Source organism: Mytilus californianus, unplaced genomic scaffold, assembly GCF_021869535.1.
Source record: "Mytilus californianus isolate M0D057914Y unplaced genomic scaffold, xbMytCali1.0.p SCAF_2, whole genome shotgun sequence".
In the NCBI taxonomy this organism is placed as follows: Eukaryota; Metazoa; Mollusca; class Bivalvia; order Mytilida; family Mytilidae; genus Mytilus; species Mytilus californianus.
The window spans coordinates 56,315,276-56,337,612 of record NW_026262668.1 but is presented as its reverse complement, the minus strand read 5'-3'; the positions used below and the strand labels follow the sequence as shown (position 1 = coordinate 56,337,612).

The 22,337-nt window shown below is 34.7% G+C and overlaps 1 protein-coding gene across 1 annotated transcript in view; it reads left to right on the top strand.

The window, feature by feature from the left end:
* Positions 1-15,213: 15,213 nt before the first annotated feature.
* LOC127730081 (galactoside alpha-(1,2)-fucosyltransferase 2-like) overlaps positions 15,214-22,337 on the top strand; it is a 73,794-nt gene continuing 66,670 nt past the window's right edge. Inside the window, exon 1 of the mRNA XM_052238133.1 lies at positions 15,214-15,280. The gene's annotated coding sequence lies outside the window, so the exon portion shown is untranslated. The remainder of the gene's footprint in view (positions 15,281-22,337) is intronic.

Here is a 22,337-nt window from a genome sequence, read left to right as displayed (position 1 = left end):
TTACTGATGGTCGTCGTCAATTTCGATAATATGAAAAGTGTCTAAAGTTAATTTAGTATCATTTGTCCTTCTTAACATCTTCTGATAATCTCAGAGGTACATTGTCTAACAGTCTGACTAAGTGGTTTGGTGGTTTCGATTGGGTAGCAGCTTCCAGCATAGTGACCAATTCCTGAGCTTCATTCCCCACAAGTTTACCGAGACATATTTCCTTCATACAGCAGTACCTGGCAAGGGAAGCATGGCATACTTGTCAAGCACGTCCCTCTCTTCTTTGACGGTGTCGGCTCCATGCTCCCTTGCCAAGGTCATGGCGGCAAACCTCCAAGCGGTTAACTTCTGGTCGGCTGTCAGTTTCCTCCAGTCCCTAGGTGGCCAGAACATTGGTGTTGGTTTAATCGAAACCTGTAGCCTTTCTCCAGTCCACTGTCTCCTCCCTGGTGGAAATAGGGGCATCCCTCCTGCCTTCAATAATGTCTCCGCCCTCTCTGATAGTGAAATTTTGGCATTTTCTTTCTCATCTGTTTCTATCTCAAACAACTCTTTTTGGCTCATCATGATAATTCGCTTGTCCGATGTCCCTAATGTTTCCTCCTCTTCCTCCTCGTCCTCGCTCAGCATGGGTAAATAACTAGCAGGCTCTTCATTGTCTGGCTTCTTTAGAGGGTGGTCTTTGGTTGAAACTGGTTTAGGGTTGTTTGATTTTTCTTTTTCTGCTGTAGGTACGTCTGCAGTTTTCTCTGAATGTTCCTGGTTACTGGTGGTGGTCTTGGCTTTTTCTGATTGTTCCTTTTCTTCTGAGTTACTTTCTATGTCATCTACCTCTCCTATGGAGTCCATGATCTCATACTCCGGCTCCTCTCCAATATCTGACTTGCCAGTTTCTTCCCTTGTTGGTTCCTCAGCCTTCATCCTGGACTTAACTTCAAATGTCACTTTTCCCCTAAAAAGCTTCCTGACGTGTCTTTCTCCAATCCCCAGCGCCTTGGTCACCTGATTTAAGGTGTGTTTGGATTCCGACAATTTCAATTCTGATCCAAAAGTTTGTGGCAGCTCACGGTCTATTTTTGAAATCCCCATTCTTCTTACTAAGTTGTCTTTGGCCCTTGAGTCCTCCATGACCCAATGCACCATTTCCACCTTAAACCAAATCTCGGCAGACGACTCCTTCATTCTGAGATATGCGATGTTCCCTCTAGAGGATAAGTCAATCCTGGCCACTGTTAGTTCTGGGAAGTCCACTAGAGGCCTAGATGGACTATACTTCCGTTTCCTGGAGCTGTTGGGCTGCTCACTGGCAACGGCATGACCCAGTGCCTTCTTCCACCCTTCTTCCCATATCTTTTTACACTTGTCTGCTCCCTCCTTCTTGTTGGCTTCCACCCATCCCAAAAGTGATGCCCTGGTCCTGATAGCAATAGTGCTGGTCCATTCTGATGGTTTAATTATCTGTATATAATCCTCTGGCCGCTTGGCCAACCAAAATCCATTCGGCTCTGTAAAAAAATCCCCCTCCAGTAGGTCTAATGTAAGATCGTTATGCTTTCTTTTACTATGCTTAGTCAGCTCTGACATTCTGCCAAACGTCCTCTCACTGTCCACACACCATGGACACACAACTCTGCATACTGAATGTTCTGAGATGGCATGGGTCTTGAGGTCCTTCTTTTTCTCATATGTCTCAGGACACAACCAGCATTTTGTAGAAATCACTGAACTCATTCTGAAATACAAGGAATACTGCTATTAATTCCCTGTATTGTTTATACAATAAGTTAAAATCCTCCCCCCGTCCCGTTCTATAAATGTGTACATGGAAGGCCAGCATCCGTAGGCAAGTAAACTCAACTCAAACCATACAAATAACACCAACAAAACAACTGCAACTCCAAAAATATCTATAACTGTTCATATCCAAAAATAAACTTGACTAGGCTCCTCAGTAGTCAGTCAGGATCCCTATCCTATATCTCAATGATTTGACTAGTGGTTGGCCGGACCACCCCCAAATCTCTCTCCGACAGATCTGTCATAAAAATATATACTGCAGTATATCCCAAAATAAAAGTATGAACAGGTACAGAATGCTGAGGACCTTTAATATTCCTCCAACATTTAGCCAACTGGCTTATCCAATTGCTGGTCGTTATTTGCTTCCTCCAAATCCATCATTCTCCGAAATCCGCTTGCCCACGATGGAACATTCCTCCCTTGATACAGTGCTAAACGATCCACATGATAGACAGTAGACGGCTGCCTCAAGCTTCTCTTTACTCGGTAAGTAACATCATCTATTCTTTTTTCTATTATAAATGGTCCTTTCCATTTTGGTGTTAATTTTGAGCATATTCCCTTTTTCCTTATTGGGTCATAAATCCAAACAGCTTCCCCCCTTTTAAAGTATCTTTTCTTTGCATTAAGATCATATCTCTTTTTCTGATAGATAGAGACCTTTTTGAGTGCGTTTCTTGCAATTGCATGATTTTCTTTTAATTTATTTTGTAGGTGTGCCACATAGTCATCTGGCGACCAGGTTTCTTGTATTTCAGTATATGGCTGTGGAATCACAGCCTGAAGTGGCAAAGTTACTTCCCTTCCAAAGAGCAGGGAATTTGGTGTCCTGGAAGTAGATGCATGTACAGAAGATCTGTATGCCATCATCACCTGTTGCAGATACTGATCCCATTGGTCTTGATTTTGTTTACAGTACATTGATAGCATTGAAGCAAGCGTTCTATTAAACCGTTCCACGCCACCATTGGATTGTGGTCTGAAACTCGTTGTTCTTGTTTTATGAATGCCAAGTAGTTTGCACATTCTCTGGAAAATATCGGCTTGAAAGTTTCTCCCTTGATCTGAGTGTAATTGAAGAGGGGCTCCAAATTTTGTTACAAAGTGGTCAATAAATGCAGTACAGATATTTGAACTTTCCTGATTTGGTAGGGCTATAGCCTCTGTCCACTTGGTAAAAAGATCTGAGATGACTAAGATGTATTTATTGCTTCGTTTTGTTAACGGAAGTGGTCCAAAAATGTCTAATGCTACTCTTTCCATTGGTTCTCCTGAGACGTATGTACCCAAAGGTGCTTTGGTTGATTCTTTCTTGGGTTTTCTTGCAAAGCAACTGTCACATGAACGGCAATATGCTTGAACATATTCCTTCATGTTAGGCCAATAGAATCCATTCTTGAGCTTTTCCAGTGTCTTGTCCATGCCTAAATGAGCAGCTGATGGTACATCATGAAAGTAGTGTAAGATCTCTTGTGTTCGACTCTTAGGAACAATCATTTGTTTTCTGGCTTCTTGACCAATGTTTGTCTCAAACCTCCTGTATAAAACTTCTCCATGCGTTTCTAATCTGTCCCATTGTCCCCAAAGAGTTTTTAATGCTGATGTTCCACTAGAAATTCTTTCCCATGGTGGTTTCTGAGATCCAGCTTCAAATGCAGCAAATACTTTCCCAATATTTTCATCTTCTAATTGTTGTTGTCTTATTTCCGATGATTCCCAACCCCCTAAAAGTGTCTCATTGTCTTTTATTTCATTCTGTTGCTCCTTGAGTTCACTCCTTGTTACAGCTCTGATATTTCCTGAAATTAGCCCTATTATTTCAGTGATATCTGGAGTTTCATCTGCTTCAGTGAGAGGTGTAGCAAGGTGTTCAACTGTCTCTTTCTGTTTTCTACAGGGTGTTCACTTTCCTCCCTAGCATTAACGTTTTCAGCTTGATTTAAATCCTCTTGATGTTTACATGACTTACATGGATTCCTTGACATTGCGTCAGCATTTGTATGTTTCCTCCCTGCTCTATGAGTAACTTTAAAATTATATGTTCCTAATGTCTGAAGCCATCTTGCTACCTGACCCGTAGGATCCTTCAGACTTTGAAGCCAACTGACTGCTGCATTGTCAGTCCTAAGTAAAACTGGTCTACCATAGACGTATGGATGAAAATTCTTTAATGCAATGATTACAGCTAGTAACTCCTTTCGAGTTGTACAGTATGAAATTTCGTGCTTATTGAGTGCCTTGCTCATGTATGCAATAACATGCTCACGACCATCGTGTTCCTGTGAGAGAACAGCTCCTACTGCGTAATTACTGGCGTCTGTGTCCAAAATGAAGGGCTTATCTGTAACTGGGTAAACCAATATTGGCGAAGTAGTCAGTGCTTCTTTTAGTGAGTTGAAAGCAATCTGGCAGTTTTCTGTCCAAATGAATTTTGTCCCCTTTTCGCATGCCTTATGTAAAGGTCTGGATAAATCAGCAAAACCCTTAACAAATTTCCGGTAATAGGAGCAAAGTCCTAAAAAGCTCTTTATTTCCTTTGCATTCCGAGGGACTGGCCATTTTTGAACTGCTTTTATTTTCTCAGGATCGGTTTGAACTCCATGCTCTGAGACTACATGCCCAAGAAATTTGACGCTTTTCTGAAACAAAATGCATTTAGAAGGTTTTAATTTTAAGTTGGCCTCTCTCATTCTCTGAAATACATGCTCTAGCCTAAGTAGCTCTTCTTCAAACGTTGCTCCTGGAACAATTATATCATCCATATACAAGAGACATTCCTCCCACTGTAGTCCTCTTAGTACGTCCTCCATTAGCCTTTCAAAAACTGCTGGGCTAGTGGCTAAGCCAAATGGGGTAACTGTAAACTGAAAGAGTCCTTGACTGGTCGAAAATGCTGTCTTTTCTCTGTCATCTGGATAGAGTTCTACTTGATAAAAACCTTGGTTTAGATCCAGACATCCGAACCATTTGGCTCCTGCTAAAGAATCTAAGCAATCGTCCACACGAGGCAAAGGATAGGCATCCTTATTAATTATCAGTTCATTTAAAGCTCTATAGTCCACACATACTCTTGTACTTCCATCCTTCTTGGCTATAAGTACTGTCCTAAAACTCCAAGGGCTGTTTGATGGTTCAATGACTCCTCGGTCCAACATTTTGACTATTTCCCTTTTTTCTATTTCCCTTTTACCCAATGGTAGCCTCCTAGGTGCTTGTCTTATCGGTAGTGCAGTTCCTGTATTTATCCTATGTTGTACTCTATTAGTCCTCCCTAAATCATCGGCTGATTTTGCAAAAACGTCTGAATATGCCTGAAGAAGTTCCTTTAGTTGTTGCTTTTCCTTTTCTTGTAGATGTACAATACTTTTGTTAAATAATTCCTCAATATGTGATGGTAGCTTGTCTGAACTGGTTCCTTCTGTTCCAATGTGATTGCATACTCCTACAGCTGGCATTTCGTAGTATGACTCACATACCCCTATATGTTCCTTAGCATGGACAGTAATTGGTTCTTGCCTAAAGTTAATTAATTGGACTCTAATGTCTTCTTGATGTGGATCCAAAATTCCCCTAGTTATGTTAAGTTCTGTTTCCTTTTTCTGAGTTTTATCAACGTATCCCAGTGGTCCTAAGTGTTCTGCGTTTTCTATTAATACTGGAATGAGCATTTTAGATTTTCCCGGCAAAGTGACTGTCTCCTTTGCAATGACTCGGCATATAGCATTATCTTCTCCCCCTATCCAGCATTGTATATCTGTATCCTTGGTGGATAGTATCTGTCTCTTATAATCAATCTTGTCTACATGATCCAATAGAAAATCCTGCCCTTAGATCGCATCCTGTTTGATATCACAGACAAGAAATTCTGTGTTAAAATCTGCTTTCCCTAAAGTGAGTTTTTGTTTTAATGTCCCATATGAGCATAAAGGATTGCCATTTACATCAAAAAGTTTATATGTGCTTGGTTCTAGTAATGTGTTTTTCAGTATATCAGCTAACTGTCTGTAAATTTTATAATTTAAGATAGAGGAGGTTGATCCATTATCTATTAATATTGTCAAGGGTAAGTTTTGTAGGTATCCTTTTGCATAAAATCCATTATCCCATATACCACATGTATTTCCCATTTGTCCTATCCTAATATTGTGACTTAATTCCTGTGACCGTAAATTTCCCACTGGTTCCCGGTCTAACGAGCCAATGGGGAACTGAAGTTTCCCTGGTTGATACTTTATGAGTTTCTGTTATCTTGGGCCTTGGAGCCTTGCTGTCCTCCAGCATTGTCATGCCTTGCATTTTCCTGTTTGTACCGGAGATAAAATGGACAATATCTACATAAGTGACTTGTGCTTTCACAAATGAAGCATTTAGCTTGCCTGTTATTTGTATTTCCCCATTGTGACCTTCTGGTATTATTTTGCCAAGAATTGATATTATTCTGTTTTGTACCTTCAAGCTGTGAAATCCGTCTTGTCAATCCATTAATGCTGTCTTGAAACTGGTTTTCTGGAGGTTCCTGAGAAAATTTAGATGCTTCTCCTAAATGGGTATCTGTTGTCATTCTGACACTGCCTTTCTTCTTATCTGAACCATCTCCTATTATAGCTTCATATCTTTCTATTACTTCTACAGCTCCTGCAACAGTTCTACATCCCTGGTTAGTACATTGGTATTTTACCTCAGGTGTAACACTTTTGTACAACTGGTTTAGTGCCAATACTTCTTGAGCCCTTGCATCCAGATCTATATAAGCTCTCTCAGCCATCTGGCGCAGATCGTCCGCCAAAGCCGCTATTGCTTCTCCATGGTTCCTTTTTCTCATTTCAAGACGAGAAAGCCATCTGTTTTGTTGTCTTGTGCTCCCAAATCTTAATCCTAACCTCTGAGTCAAAATACCGTAATCTCGTTTTGCAGTCTGTTCTAAACTAATGTAAAATGTCCTTGCTGGACCTCTTAATGCTGCCGCTAGCGCTAAAACTTTGTCTGCCTCCCGCCATCTCCCAAGTTCGGCACACACCTCAAAATGTGAAATATATTCCTCCCAATCCTCTCCTCCATCATATGGTTCAGGTCTGATAGAGACTGTGTGTGGGTTGTTGTATTGGAATCCGTCAGTATTCACCCCCCTTTGTCCTCTATTTCCAGCCATGCCATATTCTCTATTTACGCCTCCCTCCCCATGTGCATATAAATTTGCTCTGTGTTCTTCTAAAGTTTCATTTGCATCCGCAAATTCGGTATTTCTCTCATGCCTTGCTTCTTTTTCTCTCTCTTCTGATCTAAATCTGATTTCCAGATCTGGCGACTCGGCCATGTTGAGACTTAGACTGCTTTTAACCTAGATTTATATATATATATAACGTACAACAATTATTGTAATAAAATTAAATTTCCACCACGTTAAGATCCATCTTTATCGTACACGTTGACATATTGTATATTGCTATATAGTAGATAGTTGAATTTAAAAATAAATGTGAGGTTCGCATCCTGGATGCCACTTTGGACTGTGACATCCCACATCTGACACCAGTTTGTTACAGGCGAGCGAGTAGGGGTCGAGTGTACTTTTAATTCAGTATAGATTATCGATAGTGTTCCTCTAGATAGTCTTGTTTTAAGTGTAGTTGGTTGACTCCAGCATGATCATATATAAATGAATCCAGCGTAAAAGAATGACTTTTATTCTTGTCCAGTATGTATTTATCTCAATAAATAACTCATATAACAGCAATAACATAGTTAGTATAAATTAAAATAGTAAGATGCTGGCCTTCCGAACCCCAAATGTAACTTAATATATATATATCTGCAAGACTTTATCCTATCAATCATACCAGTTCAATAATGAGAAAATGAAATATACTTATTTCATTAAATTACGGAATTATAGAAAGTTGTCAACGTGGTGGGATATCGTATCTATACATCTTGAATAATTGTTATAATTTGCCAAAAACTACTATTGGAATTTGTAAACATTGAACTGGTTCCGCATCCTGTCTAAATATGAAGCCACTTCCTGTTGAAGACCTGCGTAAGCGGGAATATTTGTAAAACGGTATTTGGTTCCTGGAAGTCTTTGATCAAGATTTTGGTTCAATATTCCGAAAGATGTAAAAAGATTAATAATAGCTTGATATAGAACTTGAAATGCTATTGCATAGCCTAAGGTAAAATAGCTTTATATCGAAATGCATCCTGTACCTAGATAGCTTTGTTAACTTGAAGGTTTGTTTGGTTTTACGTTCTGCTCAGCTTGACAGCCAGATACGATATGCCGAAGTGCTAGTGCGACGCTGTATTTATACTTGACGGTGGAATACATGCGCGACTCACAGAACTGAAAATCTATTATAACTTTGAAATGAAAACGAAAACTATGGCTCATGACACGAAAAGGCGTTATAAATCCATAAAATCGCGAAAGTTTGCCTTTATTTCCAAAAGACAAGTGACATATTAAATATAAACCTTAAAATTCCATACTCGTAGCCTTATCACCTACGTTTCTATCTGACGTCATTGAAATCACAAAATAGTTCCTTAACGGCGCTTCACAAAAACGTACTTAACGTAATTATTTCATATTATTCAGCACCCTAAACAATAAAAGGAAGGCCAGCAAGTAATTTGATTATATCTTAATAATACTTATATGTATTATTATAACTTTATAAAGAAGTACCGTTACCCGGAAGTGACCAATCATTGGAATGGCAACTTCTAGTACGTAAACAAGCACTCGTCACGATGGAATTTAAAGGGAAAACTACCCCAACGATGTGTCAAATTACACTCAGAATGAATGAATAGGTAACAACAAACATGTTTTATAAACCCCTTACCCCCTGAAAGTGTGAAATCAATGTAGACCCGTGAAAATCGTGATCGAAGTGCCTGTTCACTGACAGTTGAATTTTACCGCTATTCTAACTTGATAATTTGATAGACGTTATGTTAAATGTTATGTTATCTGATAAAGTGGTACAAGTTATGAAAATATGCAATTTGATCTCCCCAAATTGAGTTTGCCAAAGTTGTCTTAGTGTATAAAAATCATCTAAGACCGTTATTTTTCAGGTTTTCAGATATTGATCCCAATAAAATTTTAAAATATAAAATGTGTTGTTTCTTTGTGATAATTATCAATACACATTTATAACAATATAGTAAACAAGTGGCTATATGATGAATTTGGCAAAGACAAATCATGATTAATATAGTATCTGAGGTCATCAAATGATTATGTGACATTATGGATCATTATTTTTGTAAACAAACTAACAAGACATAAGTAGAACATCTTAAATCATGTGCAATCCATTTTACTGGTGTTTTTTTTTTGCTATTTGATGATAGTGCGAAAGACAAGAATAACTGAATAACCTCCTCCTTTTTATGTTGTTGTTTGGAACGTTAGAAATTATTTGCAAAAATTATGTTAGGAAATAATGCTTACAATTGTCTACATGATATATAGAACAGAAGATAGAGAGAAAAACAAAAGTTGAAAAGAAGAAAGAATAGAAATTTATGACAGGGCTCCTAAAATTCAGCAAAGGACTGTCACACATTTAATCAGACAAACGGCAACGGCACATTTGACCGACTGAAAACCAGTCAGACCAAACATTTTTGAGGAAAATTTGTTATTGGTATAATCAGAAATTAAATGATATTCCCCAAAACAGGTTCTTAATTATACTCTGTATCCGCTTTTTAGCGCATGTTTGGTAAAAATAAATGTAATTTTAACACAACATTACTATTGACGGTATGATGCCTCCTTACGATATTGAAATTGATTTGCTTTGACAGGACTTCAACCGTTTGAGTCAAGGCAATTTTTCACCTATAGCGCACTAAGTACAGTATGCCTGGATGTATTTTCTCAAAACTTTACATTATTGTTCAAATTGATAAAAGGAAACTCCCTTTTGATTTTTTAATTTTCTGTTTCTCCGCTAAGAGTTACTGGACTTAAACCGTTTAAATTAGGGCAATATTTAACATATTGTGCACTTATTCCAATATGCCTGGATTGATTTTTTTAAAACTGAAATTTATTGTTGAGATTGATAAAAGGAAGCTTTCGAGGTTTGGAATTTTTTGTTTTTCCATTTCAGAGTTACAGGACTTGAATTGCCAAATTTATTACATATTTGTTGGAACTGATGAATATAGCACACCGTTCGATTTGAAAAAGTATCTAATATTTCATTCAAGAGTTATAGGCCTTTGACTGTCTGATGAAAATAGGACATTTTTATAATGTCATGCACTAGATTTGATATGCTCGGATCAAATTACTACAAACTTATCACTCATTGTCATTCCAGAGTTATGGACTTATTAACAACCATAATTGGCATAAAACTACATACTAAAATATTAATTACGTTTTTTGTGAGATGCAAGGATTTATAATCCTTGTGAATTGAAACCACGCAAGTATTTTTTTTTTCACGACCGTTTAAAATTAAGATATTTAGCTAACTTTGGGTACGCATCCCTGCTCATTGGTGCTCATACGTTACATATAATTTTCATAAATGTAATGACTGATCAAACCTGTGAGACATAATGCACGTATACATTACAATTTTAATTATATACTATAATTATTAGGAATAAATTCAGTCTCAGTTTTACCTTAACAATGAATATTCTCTTAGTCTGGTAGTATCTATTAATGAAATTAGATATTTTTTTACAGAAAAATCATTTTGTTTCATTTTCTTTCTGCTTTCCGACCACTGTGTTTTCGACCTTAGATAAATATTTTTAACAGAAATATCGTTTTCTTAATTTTCTTCATTCTTTCCGACATTTTCTAATGCTATGATTGAAATACTAAATATCAAATGATAAACGTTCAGAAATAATCAGTTTATTGTGGGTCATTGTATATCAATAAACTATTCCCAGGTTTATAAAATACAACACACACACAATTTTAACGCGTAGAGGGACCGTCTCAAAACATAAATTATATAATTGCGGTATCATTATACTTGATATTTAATAAACATTCACATTATTAAAAACATATATGTTTTGTCAAAAGGCAAATAGGTTCTAACATATAAATGATTTTAAGAATGCAACCTAGTCTTATTGTTTTACTTTCAAATCTACAAATGAACCGTTTGTCGGATTGTTGAAATATACAATGTCACGTTGTAGCCTATCAATAGAGGGACCGTATCAAAGACATAAATAACTACCTATATAAATGATGGAAAATTTTCGAGACGTTCCGAGAATCGTGATTCCGAGGATATCGAGTGGCCAATAGACACTTCCAAAACTCGCCAATATATAAGCGGGGGTTCACGCAATTATCCCCATTCAAAAGATTAATCTTTCTTCTTTCTTTTGGTTACTCATTTATGAATTTTAGAGCTGGAGGAAAGAAATTACATCAGTTTAAAGTTGTCTGATTGGGGCTGAAAAAATCTGTGTATTGTGCTACCTTAACTTTAAAAAGTTTGTATACATGAAACAAGATACAAACAATAAAGAGGGAATGGCAATGTAACATTTTAAGTTTTTTATTTTTACAAAACTGAAAGTGTTAACTGATGAACCATATTTTATCAAGTTTTACATAGCCCGATGGAAATTGAAATACCTTAATAATGAAATACATAAAAGGGGTTAAATTATTCAAGTTATAGAGGAAAGTAGTCTTTTAAGATGTGATAAATTTATAAGAAATTCAGGTTCGAATTGCTACCAAATATGAGTTTTTTTGTGCTAAAATGATGCTTATCAGGTTTTATAACTGGTCTTAAATAAGTAAAATAGGATATATATATATATAAAATGACTGAATAATAGCCAACGATAAATCTTACGGGGCGTTGGATCATATAAATATGATACAGTACACTACAATCATATATATATATACAAGTCTAAATTGAAAACAACGTTCAAACCTATGATTGCGTTGGATAAAAACCGCAATTTTTATACGTGTGCATGCAAAACAAATTTCTTGTTAGAGGGGTCTAAATACAGCACAAACAACATTTTCCAAGAGACCAAAAAAGTGAAAAAGTATATTTTAACAAAACGCATTTGACTAACAGGTCGAACAACAAATGTTCTTAAACCCTGCTGACTGCCATTGGCGATTGCCAAATAAACGGATCACCGATGTAATAAATGGATCTTAAATATAAATTTAATACTGAACAGAAAACAATAAACTTGCGGAAAAGATGTTATACCGCAAACAAAAGGTGTAAAGGTTTTTGTACACCATATCCGGATTTCGACAATTAATGTCTCTTCAGTGATGTTAGGAATCGAAACGGTATTTGGAAAGCCATACAATTTACCTCAATTTAGGATAGACTCCTGAATTTTGAGGAGTCAAAATAGGATGAACGGATCATATAAACCCGAAGGCAAATATAATACAAGCCCAAACGAAAATATATATATATATATATATATATATATATATATATATATATATATATATATATGAGGCTGGGGTATTTGATGTCTCAGTTGCACACCCCTACCAAAGAAAGATTTTAAGCCCCCCCCCCCCCTAAGTGCTGTTACATCACTCACTGTCCAAATGTTTTGGTTCCGTAAAGTAGATTACATTATTTCTAATATAACCTCCTTGGTACTGTTCAGCACATAGATGTTTAACCGAATTGAACTTTATATGTGCCTGTACCTAGTAAGGAGCCCAGAAATTCAGCTGTGTTTCATATTGGTTATTCGTTTATTACTTTGTATTTAAATCAGGCCACTATTTTTCTCGCTATTTTTCTCGTTTGAATGGTCAAACACTGGTAATTTTGGAGCCCTTAATAGCTTGCTAAAGGCAGTGTGAGCCAAGGCTCTGCATTGAAGGCCATACGGTTACCTACAATTATTTACGTCAGCAGCATTTGGTCTTGTATTGAGAGTTGTCTCATTGGCAATCATACCACATCTTCTTATTTTTATATTGATACATGTACATGTATATTGTAATAAAAATGTACAAGTACATGAAGTTCTGCATATTTAAAAATAAGAGTTGTATAAATTTCATATATGGTTTATATTAAAGAAGAGCTGCTAAATATCTAATACAGTGTAAACATTATGTCATATAATTACAACAGAGACAACAAGTCCAAGATATCTGAATATCATGCAATTGTGAAAAAGTAGTACAAGTTTTTTTGATAATATGATGAGGACTAATTATGTTTTTTATTACACGAGCATGAGCTCAAGGAACTTGTCATTTCCACATTCTCTCAAGAACATTGGATCAAATCTCCTGCTCGATTAATTAAATAAAATGAAGGATTTATTTTTAGATCAATGTAAAAATTTTAATTTCATCCAGAACAATTAATATTAGATATTTTCAGATTATTAACAGTATCATCATTGGATGTACATACACAAAAATCAACTACTTCAACATTATATTTACATTTTGTATGGCTTGAATCATTCCAAATGTGATAATGATATTTTGCCAAATTCATTTCATGTATAAAGACATAAGAGCATATTGTCCCAATTAGAAATCTTAATTTCAAACTTTTAAATGTTAAATTTTTATCATTTTGTACACTTTTTTCACATTTGAATCTGTTTTCTGGTTTTGAATAAAAAATTGCATCGTGAATAAAAAAATGATGGGCTGTTAAAAAGATTAAGTATATTTAACCCAGGTTAGATAGAGAATATATTTTGATTTCAAAAGCAGTGTTTTTGAGGCTTTTAAAGGCCTTTAGCTGCATGTGGATAAAATGTTAAGGTCATTGAGAAAACATCAGTATTTTCCCTATTGGACATAGAAGAGTGAAATTAATTTCAGCAATAAACCGTAGTTATTTTGTTTAACATCATACTTATTGTTCTATTTTCAACACATTTTATTTTATAAACATGTATATGTAAATTAATAAGGAACCGACCCAGGAAAAGTGTGGTAAATAAACGGTCTCGTGCAAAGTTAATTCTGCATTTTTTTTAAACTGATAAAAGGCCTTAATTAGTTTTGAAAAAATACCCCTTGTGGATGTTCATACAATAAAGTTTGTATTTACACTATCACTTCTATTTCAATTGAAATGGAACCCGACATCCACGAATTCCAACATCCTTATATAATTCATATCAACCTTTATTTCAATAAATTGTTGCATGAAAATATTTCATTCATGAGGGCATTAATATGTTCTGGTAAAATACTGGAACTGACTCGATAGATATATATAATTTTTTGCTTCAAACCATGAAAAACCCTAATGTAAGAGCAAAAAACAAGACCGTGATAATGGGTATGGCAGAAATTTCATGGGACCATTACAGTGCAATAGATGCAAAGATAGACATAATTCAAGTTGAGTCGTTAATAAAGGCACTAGAAAAGAGAGGTACCAAATATAACGAAAAACAAACTAAAACCATACAGAGGGGGTAAATACAGCCCAGAGCGATATAAAAGTCCAGTTGCAGAGAATTAAGATGGCAAGGGAAAATTCCTACACGAGTGAAAAGGACAATTTTACTAAAATAACTAATGAAGAAGAGGAACTTTTAAAAATGCAGCATGAACTTCAGAAAGCCACAGATGCATTAAGGAAGGCTTGTGGGGTGAACATTTTAGAAATAAATCAAATTCTCCAGTCTTTGAAAGAAAAAGAAACAGACTCAAATATATACTAGTATATGTTTAGTCAAGAATCTTTTGATGAGGAAATTGAAGAAAACAAATATCGCATAAGTCATCTGGATAAATTCATTGAATAATTTATTAGAAACGGTAAGGTTACAGTGTAACTCCGGAATGTTTTTATAAACTAGAGCTATTTTCAAACAGTCATTTAATCTTAACCATCAATTAAGAATTGATGAAAATCTTACCAAATTACAAAAAATGTATACATGCTTAAAAATTGATCAAAACTTCATTGCTCTTGGTTGAGTATTTAATATTTGAAATAAAAAACGAATAAAAGTAACATTCATTACAAAAAAAAAAAATTCTATTGGAAGTAAAGCGGTCATTTTTTTCAAATATAATTGAATTTGGGTTGCTGTCTTATTGACCTGAATCCAAAAATCATTTTATTCATACTGATAATACAAAGCGTTACATGCCTTTGTCACTGATAAACTAAAGGATGTGAATTGTAGGAATTTATCCCTTTGGGACCCTACATTGTAAAGCAGGTGGAAAATTCCGTAAATTTAAAAAAAATCCAATTGTCGAACAACCTTTGTGATTACGAACATTATGTACATGTACATGTACAATAATTTTATACGTGTAGAAAGACATAACCATTTGATTTTTGTAACAGATGATGTATTTTTTTTCAATGTTCAACTTTGTATACTGCTGTCACTTCTTAAATCGATAAATCAGCATACGTTCATGTATACATTTACTTCTTCATAACAATATTGTATTTCAACGCTCTAACATTTTGAGAGTCTCCGAGAACAGGTAATGCAATTATATATTATTTTGAACATTTTTTTGTTTTTAAAATTAGAAAATGTTAAAATTAGAAAATGTTAAGTGGACATTAATTTTCGATATTAGTTTCTCTTCAACTTCGTATTTGATTCGGCATTTAAACTGTTTTGATTCGAGCGCCACTGACGAGTCATATGTTTACGTAACACGCATCTGGCGTACTAGATTATCCGTCTGGTACCTTTGAAGACTTTTTTTCTGTTACATTTCACAATTGTGGTTATATTAATCTCTTGACTAATGTTTTATAAGATTCACTTTATTTATTCGTTAAAAGACAAAATTTCACAGAAAATACAGACATTTAAGGTACATACTACCAAAATGTGGCTACCATTGTGACCAGGGCAGCCTGTGACAACTAACAAGAATAAAAAAAACCACCACTTTTCAGTATGATATTAAACCGTCTCTAACAGTAAAGTGCTGAATAATATCATAATTATATAAATATACTATGTAAGCTTAGGGAAAAATATTTAGTACATGTACGATTATATACATGTACACTAGAGTAAAAAAAAGGATAAATACAAAACAATTCAGCTGTAATACTGTACAACTGAGTCTGCAATTAAAGATGAAATTTCATCCAGTGTCACTGTCTTTAATTCTACAAGGACAGTCAACATTTACATTGTCATTTCGGGGCCTTTTATAGCTGACTGTGCGGTATGGGCTTTGCTCATTGTTGAAGGCAGTACGGTGACCTATAGTTGTTAATTTCTGTGTCATTTTGGTCTCTTGTGGAGAGTGGTCTCATTGGCAATCATACCACATCTTCTTTTTTATATATGCAGAAGTTCAAAGGACACATGGCGAGTCTGACAAGATCATAAATTTTATCAATTATTAATTTATTAACTGATAAGACTCGAACATATCTGTTTGACCATATATGTTTCTTGTTTACATAAATATAAACACACTAAAATCTGATACTTCAATTCATATGTACACAATGACAACGTAAACTTTCTATTCTATATTGGTTTTTGAAATACATATAACGCTTGAAAAGATTGGGATTAAAGTCATATGAAATTTCAAATTAAAAATAAAGTCGATTATCTTTTATATACTTGAATGGCCAAGTTTTACTATAAAACAAGTGAACGTGAACTTTCTTGTAAAAGAAAATCCTTTATATTATCAGAATCTTCATAAATATACTGCTGTTGAATTATTGTCTTCTCGTAAAATAATTCGCCAACTTTTTCTTGTATGTTGTGACCTTAACTACGAGACCCCTCGTTAGAACATCGGCCACCGCACAGCGCAAGTGCGATAGGAAACCCGTGATGAAAGAATGTAAACAAAAGATAAATAGTAATAACTTATTCTTAAAGAACAAATTTAATACAACAAATCATTTAACAACTGTTAAGGAAAAGTTTAATTAACAAATGGAAACGCATGGGAAATATTAAAAAAAGAATACCATGGCACTTTCAGATCACTTTTTTCACGTGCTTTGTGTTGATTGTTTATCAATGTCACGATCCAGTAAACTTCAGCAACAAACTCGAAAGTTAATTAGCTTGAATTAACAATCACTGAATGAAATATAATTGTAGATAATACGTTATAGATTCGTAATAAATATTAAAAAAGAAAACGTGCATAAACTTTCCATTATCAATTACCTTTGAAAATGAAGTCATGGTCAAATTAACCATGCCAGACCCTACAAACTGACATTCCATACCCAAAATTTAGTGGTTTATAGTATCTGTGAAATAGACTTAACATCCAAACCATGAAAACTAAACATTGCCCAATGAAACATGAAAATGAGGTCATAGTCAGATTTAAAACCTCCCAATCAAACTTGTACATGTCGTACAACTTACAGGGCTCGACAATAACGCTTGTCCGGTACCAGAGGAAAAAAAGGTCGGACAAGTAAAAGCTAGATCAAGGTTGTCCGACGGGACAAGTAAAATCATTTTGTAGAAAATAAATTAAATCCAAGAATGCGCTTTGTAGATAAGGTAACAAGACAGTTCGGCACTGGCATGGAAACCAATCCTTCCATGTTTAATAGACAGTATGGCACCGTAGGAGACAATTCGTGACCAAACCAACCAGTACCTCATTTCCCTACCTTTTCTGTTGCTTATAATAAATATGATAAATTTTATTTAACAAAAATATTTTTTAAAATAAAAAATGAAGAAATTATTGACCATAAAATTCACAGAATCATATTTGATCATATGTAGACAAAACAATACTTGATTGCGTTTGAATAAACATTTTAATATATTAAAAACAAAGCTGTTTGTTGTAAGGCATTAATCATAATAATCAATATTTTAACAACATGAAAGACCAGGATACAAACCAAATGAGTGTAGACTGACAGGCCTACCAGACTGTGCCTCATGTGCAGAGTCTGATGAGACTTTGGCATTGATGAAAACTAGAACCTAAATCCTGTGACATGACTTGATTCAGTTGTTCTCGACTCATATTTTTGAAAAGGATATCAAGAGATATATAAATCAAATTCTATTCTTATGTTCATTGAATCAACTTAAAATGCAAAAAAGGTTAATATTAAGGTGGCTCGGCCCTTTAACAGTGTTCATATTTTAACGCATGTTTCTAACGACGAGCTCCTTGGAAACGGTCGCTTTGAGGGGTTTTCTCAAAAATAGTTTTGACGACATTGGAACGCGGGCGTGTATGAAAGCACCCTTTCCCGATGTCAACAAACCATGCAAAACGATCTACAAAACATGAAATACGTACGGTCAGAACTACAGAGTGGTTTGTTCATTTTTCACATAAAAAGGACAGAATTATACATGATATATTAAAGCATGACATTAAAAAAAAAGAAAATATAAATATTGACATGTACGACGGTATCTGGTGCGTTCGCTCCAACACTCACCCTACACGTTCGCCCCTTAGATCCGTTCGTACTCTATTTTCATTTAAATACTGGTTGAATATAGCAAAAGATATCTTTTAGATGTATTAGTATATATATATATATAAATGTATATATATATGAAAATATTTTGCCAATGACTCAACGTTTAACCGTAAACAAAGGATAGCGATCGATGTAAACAACTGCATGTCACCTTACGGCTTCATTGACGGATCCAACACTTTTTGTAAGGGGTGCCCACTGACTGACCTAAAGGGGGCCGCTCCAGTCATGCTTCAGTGATTCCCTATATAATCAACCAAATTTTTCCCACAAAAGGGGGGGGGGGGGGGGGGGCGGGCCCCCAGGACCTATGGATCCGCCTAAGGGCTTTCAAAAACAAGTAAAACCCATATAGTATGCTATTATAGTATAAAGGCATCGGGGGTTCATCTGCCCGCTATAAATAATAAATAAATAAATAATAATAAATAAGCGTTTTTTAGTGTCGGCAAAGTATACAAATAGAGTCAACATAAGCTCTAATGAGCTTTTCACCGTTTTATCCGTTTGGCGTATTATAACATTTTGTTACTGTCATAAATTTCTTTTTTACTTGAAATATCTTCATTTCCAAGTATTGGTGGGATCTTATTCTGGAGTATGTGAAATATTTTCCCACTGCAAAATTTTGATAATAGTTACGTATTTTTTATTTGCCAAAATTTTTGAACATAACAATTCCGGAGTATGTGAAATATTTTAACACTGCAAAATTTTGATAATAGCTAAGTATTTTTTATTTTCCCCAAAAAGTTTTTGGACATTACAATTTTCAAACAAAGACTAAATACTTGACAGTTACACATAACATTTTTATTTAAAGATTAAAATAGTATTTACTTTATCAAATAATGGGCACGAAAAATACATCTATGGCACGCCTGAACCACTTTTATAGATAATCCTAGATTATCTCAGATAAACTAGGATTATCTCAGATAAACTAGCATTATCTCACTATTTTACATTAAGCTCAGATAAATCGGGATTATCTCGATTTTTTTCAGATAATCCCGGTTTATCTCAGAATTTTAAGATAAACCGGGATTTTCTCAGCTTAATGCATATTTGAGATAATTCATTATATTCCTCACAAAATTAAATAAATAATTAACTGGAGAAAATCCGGGATTATCTGAAATTTCTGAGATAATCCGGGATTATCTGAGAATTTTGAGAAAATCGATTAACTGAAAAAAAGTAGCCAATAGAAAGCCACGACACATTGGAGGAAAATTTCATGGTCATAAGGGATAAGATATAGATACAATGGTGCATCTATACAGATAGAGAAGAAGCAAAGATTACGCTCTTACGGGAAACGTTTTAGAAGTTTTAAATTTCCAAATTTGATAAAAATAACAATAAATTATTCAGGATGTACATGTATGACAAGTGTGTCGATAATAATGAAGATCAGAGGGATCTAGAATTTAGAAGTTTGTCTTGAGAGGGTTTTTTTAAGAGAATTTGAATGTTATATCCGTATTTGTCTTTATGAAGATAGTGAAATATGTTACATAAATCTGGCATCCGCACAATTAACTAGGACAAATAACTAAAATGTTGAAATAAGTTAAGCAAAGTTGAAATACACCATTTCGAAGTTCTAATGAGTTTTCTTTTAGAAAGTTATAATCTTTAAAAAAAAAATATATCACGCGCCGATTTTCTTTCCTTAATTTTCCCTATTTAAAGAGTAAAATATGGTGCAGGAATTTATCATCCATTTATTGCAAAGTGTTACATTTTAGTACTTACTTGGTAAGTTGTATAAAGTGTTTGTTGTCAATTAGATAATCTAATCATGATAATGACAAATGCCCAATACCTGAAATATTTATTACCTTACAACTCTAACCGGGCTGAAGTACATTCACTATTCACTTTTCACTTTTCACTTTTCAAAATTCATGAATAGTGAACTGTGTTTTTTTGCACTATTCACTATTCAAGATTATTCAAATTGAATAACTGTGATATCTACTTGTATATATAAAAAAGAAGATGTGGTATGATTGCCAATGAGACAACTCTCCACAAGAGACCAAATGACACAGAAATTAACAGATATAGGTCACCGTACGGCCTTAAACAATGAGCAAAGCCCATACCGCATAGTGCAGCACTAAAAGGCCCCGAAATCACGAATGTAAAATTAATTTAAACTAAAATACTAACGGCCTAATTAATGTACAAAAAAATTGACGAAAAACAAATATGTAACACAGAAAAAAACGACAACCACTGAATTACAGGCTCCTGACTTGGGACAGGCACATACATACAGAATGTGGCGGGGTTAAACATGTTAGCGGGATCCCCCCTAACCTGGAACAATGGTGTAACAGTACAACATAAGAACGAGCTATAAAAATCAGTTGAAAAAGGCTTGACTCATCAGATGGATACAAATAGAAATACAGATAACAAAAACATAGAGTGAATGTACTTGTATTTGTACATCCCAACAACAAAAAGACACTACTGAGAGTACTTGCAGTTATTGACAGTTAGTTTAAAGCCAATAACAACTAATAAGAAAATCATGCATCTAAGACTAAACTGATTATCAATCAGTACACATGAAACATGGATTTAGTGTTAAGACGTCATAAACAGTCAGAGAAAAACATGACATCGTGCAATGCCAGGATACAGGAATCGACAGATTGAAGATCCATACAATAGGGTCGAAAGATACCAGAGGAACAGTCAAATTATGTATATGTATATAACAATAATATTTAGTTTTTTTTTAATTTACTGATAACAAAATAAATCATAATACACAAAAAAAATATTCAAAGATCTATTGACAATGTTGAATTTTTTATCTTTTAGAAAAAGTTTATTTAAAGGATCGATAGGTTGGTCTTTTTTTTGTAATAATTTTTATAATTCGATTAAAATTCTATCAGCTTAAAACGTTGAGGCCTAGTATTATATAGTATTATGGTTTAACGAGATAGGCTATTTGTTAGCCCTGCCCCTTTTACCTAGAATTATTTATTTTTGATCATTATCAATTGCATCTGAAATCAACTTCGGTCGATGATACATAATACATTTGATGTATATCTAGAAGCTTACGGTACAATTGTCGCACTTATTGTGTTACATATATTTCAAGGGGGTGGGATCCAACTTTTATTCATCAAGCTTTAAAGTGAGCATTCATTTCTTCCAGCATTCCTATATCGGGATGTCCATACTAAATGAAATCCGCCAGCTAAACGGTACACATTGTGCCAGGAGAGGGCAAAAGAACTATTATGTTTCAAAGCGACAATAATTCTTTTCTAAATCTCATTTCCAATTAATAATACTCACATATTTACACACTTAAACATAAAAAACATAGAAAAATATGAAAAGGCTACAAGAATTGATAAACACTAGTAACGAAAGTTTCGTATAAAAAACAAGGGGGGTTTTCCTCAAGAAAAATCTAAAAAAAGCACTAGGCTAGCATATAGAAGATCTATGTTATAGAGCGCCCGAATACAAAAAACGGCCGAACCTAAGAAAAAATACTTCAACAAGCACGTTACGATCGATTTTTGAACCCTTGAATCCCCTAATTACGGGTATATCCTCTATATATCCTAAGAAAGCTAATAGAATGGGGAACAAACCCGTTATAGTGAATATAGGGCACAGATCCGGTTTAAGGGGTAATGGAGCACCCGAATACCAAAAACGGCCGAACCTAAGAAAAAATACTTCAACAAGCACGTTACGATCGATTTTTGAACCCTTGAATCCCCTAATTACGGGTATATCCTATATATCCTAAGAAAGCTAATAGAATGGGGAACAAAACCATTATAGTGAATATAGGGCACAGATCCGGTTTAAGGTGAAATGGAGCACCCGAATACCAAAAACGGCCGAACCTAAGAAAAAGTACTTCAACAAGCACGTTACGATCGATTTTTGAACCCTTGAATCCCCTAATTACGGGTATATCCTCTATATATCCTAGGAAAGCTAATAGAATGGGGAACAAACCCGTTATAGTGAATATAGGGCACAGATCCGGTTTAAGGGGTAATGGAGCACCCGAATACCAAA